Here is a 7,997-nt window from a genome sequence, read left to right as displayed (position 1 = left end):
CACATGGGAATGAGGGGGGGGACAGGACCATATGGGGATGAGGGGGGACAGGACCACATGGGGATGAGGGGGAACAGGACCACATGGGGATGAGGGGGGACAGGACCACGGGGTGGTGAGAGGGGACATGGGAACCTGGATGCCTTGGGGAGTGGATGTGCCCGAGGAAGAGGTGCTGCCTTGCTTGTCCCCAAGACCTGAAGGCACATGGTGTTGGGGCAGCTGGGAGGGGATGGGGTGTAGGAATGGGGCTCTCTGCCACCCTTAACCAATGAGGAAGGGCAGTCAGTGGATAAACACAGGTCCCTGGTTCTGTGGGGACCGCGCTGGGGTGTCATCTACACAGGCCCTGCCCCAGGCCAGGCCTCCCTTACCGGTCCCCTCACGGCTTCCTGGGATCATGCAGTAAGCTAGTTGTCCTAGGGTTGGCCTGGGAGACCCCGAACTAAGAAGAGGGGGGCACTCCACTCACATCCCGCATTCAGTCCGCAGTGGCCACCAGTGGGCACATCCCACCAAAGGGGTGAGTGGCCTTAGAGGACACAGGACCTCTCCCCGCCCTGAACCTCGCAGTAGACCTCATGTAGACACCGTCCCCATCACCTCCTCCGCGACCTCAGGGCGCCCCGTGTCCCAGGCCTCAGCCCTCCCTGGTCACTGCTGGTCTGAGTTTCTTATCAAGTTGCTGAGCCGGGGTTCAAGGTCGATAAAGAAGCGCACGGGGAGAGCTCACAGAAGTCAGAGTGACGTTCAAGTTCAAATCTCGCTTCCAGGCCTTGGGAAGGATTAACTGTGAAAACCGGCTTCAGCAACAAATCGCGATTTTTACCACAAAGCTTGGTGACCGCGTCTTTCCCTGTGAACTGCGGCAAACCTGCTTCTGAAAGTGCAGGGTGTAGGCAGATAGAAGTGATTCCTTTGTGGGGGATGATTGAGGGAGGGCACAATGAATGGTGTTATGTTATCTATCACCCTGTTTTGTAATGAGATTTAAATGCAGGACTCAATGAGCTTTAGTTTTTCTCTCCGAAAACAACCTGAGACCATTCGGTTGGGGCACTGTGACCGTCTGAGGAGGGTGGAGAGGAGGTCAGTTTAGGAGCAGCCGCGGCCCCTGCCCGGCACTGAGGGCAGCGTGGCCTCGGCCCGTCGGTGGGCCTCGGTGTCCCCACCTGTGAGATGACGTGGCCGGATGAGCCGATCTGAAAGGCTCTGTGCAGCCCCGTCTCCCCCAGATCTCTCTCGAATATGAATCAAAACAGTCGTTAGCGCTGGTGCTGACATCCACACCACTTCCAGAGGCCGGAGTCCCCGGGTGGGACTCGACGCCCACCTGCCCCCCGGAGATGGAGTCCGCCCGCTGGGAGCCAGCCTTTGTGCACCGAGTCCTGAAGGATAATAAGTCCTTTTCTTACCCGGCGGTGCATTAGGGATAAGATGACTGTAATTTCTCGTCTGCAAGGTGTTGGCTTCAAAAGGAGAATTCCGACGCGCAGAAGCGCGGGGACAACAGAAACGTACGCGAAATTAGAGGGAAGAAAGAGGCGCGGGCAGAGCTATTCTGGGTATTTGCCCTCACTCAGGTTGTTTGGGAAATAGCAAACGCACATTGTCTGCTTCAAAGGCCCTTCAGGAAATTATTAAAAACTCTGAATTCCTGTATAATCACGGAATCTCCTAAAGTGCACAAATTATACACCTGTGAATGGGAATACATTTATTACGGGAGCTCATTTGAAATGAACTAAAAGTTGGACACTCTTTGTTGCGATGCTAAATGAGATTTTAAAATAGAAATCTTTTAAATAGACACATCTATGTTATACACAAAAGGGGAAAACCCATCAGTAGATTGTTGGGGCTTTTTTCTTTTTCTTTGTATTGAATAAAACAATATGACAGCAATAGTAAAGAAAATTGTGAAAAAAAACCCTTAAGTTTGACTATTCAAATCTTTCAATCATTATTTTCGTTTTTTCTGCTTTATTCTAATACTTGTCTCTGAGCACACATCTCTCTATATAAAAGGCTAATATGCAAAGTGTCCCCTTGGGTGTTCGACCAGAGACCGGGAGTTCGATCGCTCACTATGACGTGCGCTGACCACCAGGGGGCAGCACGGAATGAAAGAAGGCCCTGGCAGGCAGCTGGAAGGCCCCGATTGGCCTTGGTCACCAGCCAGGCCTAGGGACCCTACCTGTGCATGAATTTTGTGCACCAGGCCTCTAGTTTTTAATAATATTCTACACACAATGTATATACTATTTTGTCTTAATCTTTCCCTTGGAATAAAAACCTTCCTGGTGGTACCCACTCTTCATCCCTACATTGTTCAGAGCCGTGGAATATTCCCACCAGTGGACATGCACCAGGGGAGAGTTAAACGTTTGGGGTCCACTCCTCCATTTCTTTTTTATAGCAAAGGTGGAGATTTATTGAAGAACAAGTACAGACTCCCACATGGGGAGGGGGAAAGGGTCCCCTCCATTTTCGTGGCCACCAATCAAGCTTCCGGTACCAAATCCCCCCTCCCAACCCTTCACCTCTCAGATTAGTCCCCGGGGCGGGGATCACTGACCCAAGGGCATTGCGAAGGCTTTTGCTAGTCGTTGGGTTTGGCCATCCTGGAAATGATCTATTGTAACAATGCACTCATGTTCCAGGTTTCCAGCTCAATCTCACTAGCCTTGCGTGGGACGATTTGAAATACCTTTCCCCAATCAATTGCCATAACATGCCTGAACGTGAATGTGATTATCAGCCAGAATGGATATGGGGGGGGGTACTGTTTGTACACTTCTTGTGCAATTGTATACACGCTCTTTCTTCCTCCTCTACGAGCAGCCGCCACCGGACTAGCAGTGGAGGCACTGGGGTCGTGGTAGAGCAGCAGCAGCTGAAACCCCAGTAGGAATATTGGTATCAGTAGCCGTAGAAGTGGTAGCTGCAGTAACAGTAGCGTGGGTAGCAGTGACAGCAATGGCCACGGTGACGGTACTGGTAACCATAACGGTAGGAGCCGCCGTGGCAGCAACAACAGCAGTCGTGACCGTAACCATAGCAGCAGCAGCAGGAAGAGTCATGGTAGCAGCAGCAGTAATAGTAACAGGAGCAGTGGGAGTCGCAGTGTTCATGGCGGTTGGGGGGTGGTGGGGGCAGCAGCAGGAAGAGGGGTAGTGGTATCGATAGTAGTAGCAGCAGCAGCAGCAGCAGCCATAGCGGGTTTGGTAGTCGCGGGAGTCAAAGCCGCTATGCATTCAGTATGGCCGTGTCCCAGGCATGTAGCCCGTCCCACCACTCCGGGGTTTTCTGCACCCGCGTTTACGGATGAGGTCACAGAGAGGGGAGCGCCTGCCCGAGGACGCCTGGTGGAGTGCGACTTTCCCTGGCGGGGGCATCGGGCTCCACATACTCCCCTTCCCGGGCAGGACCTCACCCACACTCAGCGGTGGAAGGGCCGGGACCTGCAGATGAGTGACAGGGCCTCTGCCCTGAGGAGCCCTGCCCCCTCCCATTTCCGGTTATGGAGACTGGGCCACCCACAGAGGAGTGGATGGGGCTTCTGGTCCCTGGGAAGGGCCAACACACACACACACACACACACACACGGGCCTGGCTGCTTTGGGGGAGCAGCAGGAGGTGCCTCCAGAGGCCTCTCGGAGCCTGTGAATAGCTGGGATGAGGAGTCAGGGCCTGCTGGCCAGTGGCTCAGAGATGAGATCCCCGTGGGCACAGGCGACCGGGCAGTGCGGTCCTGGGTGGAGGGTGTGAGGGTGGAGACTGACTCAGAAGTGAGAGGCTGACCCTGGAGCAGGGGGGCCGCCTGCTCCACGTGGTCCCATAGGAGGCACAGGGTCTTCCCTGGGTTTGGGTTTGGGTCGACCCCTTGTGCATCTACCCTTAGATCTAGCACCGAGCAGCCCAGCGGCAGCCACTTGCTGGGTGGACCAGCGAATCCACATGGTGGCCACAGTCATCTTTTTTTTTTTAAAAAAACAAAACAAACATATTTTTACTGATTTCAGAGAGGAAGGGGGATGGAGAGAGAGGAGAGAAACATCAATGATGAGAGAGAGTCATTGATTGGCTGCCTCCTGCACGCCCCACACGGGGGATGGAGCCTGCAACCTGGGCATGTGCCCTTACTGGAATCGAACTGTGACCTCCTGGTTCATAGGTCGACGCTCAACCACTGAGCCACACCAGCCGGGCCACAGTGATCTTTACAACACAAGTCTGACCCTGTCAGCCCCCTGCTCCGATCCTCCCCGGCTTCCAGTGCTCAGGGCAGAGGCCAGGCACCATCCCCACCTGCACGTTCCACACGTTTCCTGGCCCCCACGTCACCCAGTGAGGCAGTGCTGGGCGCCTGGAGGGCGTGTCCTGAACAGGATGAATGCTGGGTGTTGAGCCAGCCTGCCTGGCTTACAGTCCCCACTGTGCCACTCACTAACCAGGTGACTAGTGGGCACCTCTGCGCCCCATTGCCTCGTCCCTGTGGAGGTCACAGGAGAACGTACCTCTAGGGTTAAATAAGTAGATGCATGGAGGACACTTTCCCTGGCACGGGCACGTTACCCGCCACGAGTGTTTTCTCCACAATTGCTACCTCATCAAGGGCCCTGCATGACGAGCCCTCGCTAGAAAGCGCCCGGACGCGGCTCACAGCCTGCACACAGCGCCCGCGGGGCGACCCCATGGCAGGCAGCGGGCGCCGTGGTGAGGTTTACCATCTGGCCACCACAGGAAAACACCCACACTTTTGTCATTTTTGAAATAAAAAACACACGAAAGGAAAGAAATCTCACTTAAGAAACGAGGGAAACTGGGCATGTCTCAGTTTATCCGGAACCTTTTCATATTTTCAGTTTTAATAAGACGTGACGGAAGCTGACATTTCTGCGAGCACCGCGAACTTGCGTCACTTTGAAAACTTGCAAGTTGGTTTGAAGAAGCACCACGGGGTAGCCAAGACTCGCGCTGCTCACAGATGGCGGGGGATTAGGTGCCAGTTTGCCGAAAAGCCTGGCATTGGCAGACGGCGGAGGGCAGCTGGCGGAGGCCACCCGTGGGCAGGCGGGAAGGGCTGCCCGGTGGGAGGTTCCTCGCGGCCGTGGCCGCACCCACCTGGCCCAGGTGAGGGGCTGCCAGGTCCGGGAGGCCCTCTGAGCCCCGGCCTCGCGCGGCCTCCTCCTGGGGCTCCCGATTGAGGGCAGGACTGGCCCCAGGGGCTGTGGTCCTTGCTTGTCCCGGGCAGTGCAGGGCCCAGAGCACAGGCTGAGTCCCATCTTTGCTGCCACAGAGCTGTGTAGCTTTGGGTAAATCATTCACCTCTTTGGACCTAAATTTCATCATTGAGAGAAAAAGGACAAGAATACTGGCCCGGGTAGTAGGAACAGCTCCTAAGGAATAACGAGACCACGTTGAGGCAGCCCTTGGAAACTGTAAAGTCTAGTTATTCTGTAAATCCCCCCAGTGAGGTGGAAATAGGGGCCTAAGAGCACCCGGATAAAATAAGGAATTCGCAAATATGGAATTTGTTCAACAGGCCTCTATTTAACTACTCCGGGGTGAGCTGAGCCGTGAGTTGGGGCTGTGAGATGAATGGCCTCTAGGAGTTTTGAGACCTTCTCCTCAGTACAGCACGGGGAGGGCGGATGGGGCTGCTTCGCAGAGAGGAGGAAAGGAGTCCTTCAGGGGGGCCATGGATGAAGGTCAGTAAGGAGAGAGGGCATTCAGGCAGCAGTCCCAGGGCCCCAATGGGTAGGTCCTTTGGGGAAATGGCCCCTGAGCCCTCCATATGGCAGGAGCTTGAGGGAAGCCTGAAGGCTGGGGGGGAGGTCACTTTACGCTGCAGAGTGACCTCTGAGCCACCAGGAGCTAGGGTACTGTGGGCCATTTGCTGCATTCCAGGCATTTTGGTGCATCAGGCGATTGAGCCATCCTTGCATGGCTTTGCACATCCTTGGGTCTTTGTACATCTTTCCTGATGTCCAGGCCTGAGTGTTTGCCCCAGAGTGTTGGCTCAGAGATGGTGTCTCCTCTACCCAGGAGCTTGAAGTGGCAAGGACAGAGGCCAGCTCCTCTCATGAGCAAGTGCTCCCTATGTGGGTCTCCCTGAGCACCCTCACCGCTGACAGGACACTTATCCTTCCTGGCGTGAAGTTATGAAAGGCCACTGGTCATTCAGACCCATTCTGAAGCCTCTGCTTTGCTACGCCAAGCTGTGTGTCCTCAGGCAAGTGGGCTAGTCTCTCTGTGCCTTCTGAGGAGACAGACTAATGTTACCATGTGCTGCTGCCAAAACATGGATGTACTGAATTCAAACAAGGGGAGTGATGTCTGGTGTGCAAGGCCTGGGACATAGGAAGCCCTTGGAAAATATTTTTGGAATCTGAATCCTAAGACATCGCCACACCTGGTGACAATACATTGAACAATGGGGATAGTGGGCTATTGGCTAATCAGAAGCGTGAGCTGTAAACACCCGCGTGTCCACACTAGTGTGCAAGTGCACACCCCTCCTTCTCCCCTCTTGTTAAAAGTTTCCCCTGAACTAAGCCTTCGTAAAGGCAACTCTTTTGTAATTCATAGGACCTTTGAGATGCCCGGCTGGTGTGGCTCAGTGGTTGAGCATTGGCCTATGAGCTAGGAGGTCACAGTTTGATTCCTTGTCAGGGCACATGCCTGGGTTGTGGGCTCGATCCTTAGTGTGGAGTGTGCAGAAGGCAGCCAATCAATGATGCTCTCTCATCATTGATGTTTCTCTCTCTCCCTTCCTCTCTGAAATCAGTAAAAAAATATTTTTGAAGGACCATTGGGTTAGAAGCACATGAACCAGCATGCTACCTACTCCTACTAATAGCTAACATTCATTAAGCCCGTGATAGGTGCCAGGCACTCTCCCAGCATCACCCCCATTCAATGCCCACACCAGCCCCCTGAAGTAGGTACCACCGTCTCCCCCATCTGACATTGGATGGAACTTTCTGGAAACAGGGCTTGCCCAGCCTCACGCACTAGTAAAGCGGCAGCATTGAGACACAAGCCCAGGTTGCTTGCCTGTCCCAGCCTCCGCTCCCCCCCCCCCCATGAGGTTGCCTCCCACGGGCCTAGGTCCTCCTGCAGCCCCGCCTGGCCCAGTTCTCCAGCTTTGGGGAGAAGTACATCTCATCGCTTCCTGCAGCCTAATCCGAAAACCAGGCCCCTCTCGCTCCGCACCTCACAGCCGCAGTTCTTCCTCGCACGTAGAATCCATCAACCCTGCTGGCCCCCTGCCCTCCTCTGGGCACGGATTACAGGCTGTTGGCATGTGTGTCTAAATAAACACCCACCACCCTGCACCCGTGCAGCCTGCTTTTAAACACTTGGCTTCCAAGGGTGGCACTGAGGCTTGCAAACCCTTCACCTCGTCCCAACAGACTTTAAACATCCCCTTTCCGCGACTAAGGAAACCAGCGCATTGGTGTCTCTCTCTCCGAGTACACACAGCTTCGTAGAAGCCTGTTAGACGGAAATAACCTGTATTTCTGTCTTGCTCATCAAGCTTTGGGTGTTTCTAGGCCAGGGTGGAGGGATGACATGTATTGCCGCTCTGTGCTGGGCTCTGAGCCACATGTGTTAACTTATTCTTTATACCAGTCAGAGGCCCAGGTGAAGTATGAATGGCCCCAGGACAGGAAGCAAAGAGCGGGTACATTTTCTCAGATCACACGGCCACTTCGAGGCCGATCTGCGATGTCTGTGGTCTTCCTAATATGCCAGAGAGGTCGTGCCCTGTTCACTCCCATCATTCCGGAGCCCCCTGGAGGGCCTGGCACAGCTTTCCAGCAAATGTTTGTTGACTGACTGACTGAATGAATAAAGGAATGAGTGAGTAAGTGTCAAATTTCCAAGAGAAGCAGGAGGCAGGAGCTGCCTGGAATGGTATAGGCCAGTGGTCGGCAAACTTCGGCTCGCAAGCCACGTGCGGCTCTTTGGCCCCTTGAGTGTGGCTC

The sequence above is a fragment of the Myotis davidii genome, unplaced genomic scaffold (genome assembly GCF_000327345.1).
Source record: "Myotis davidii unplaced genomic scaffold, ASM32734v1 scaffold19, whole genome shotgun sequence".
Taxonomy (NCBI): Eukaryota; Metazoa; Chordata; class Mammalia; order Chiroptera; family Vespertilionidae; genus Myotis; species Myotis davidii.
The sequence above is the reverse complement of the archived record's forward strand: the minus strand, read 5'-3'. Positions refer to the sequence as shown.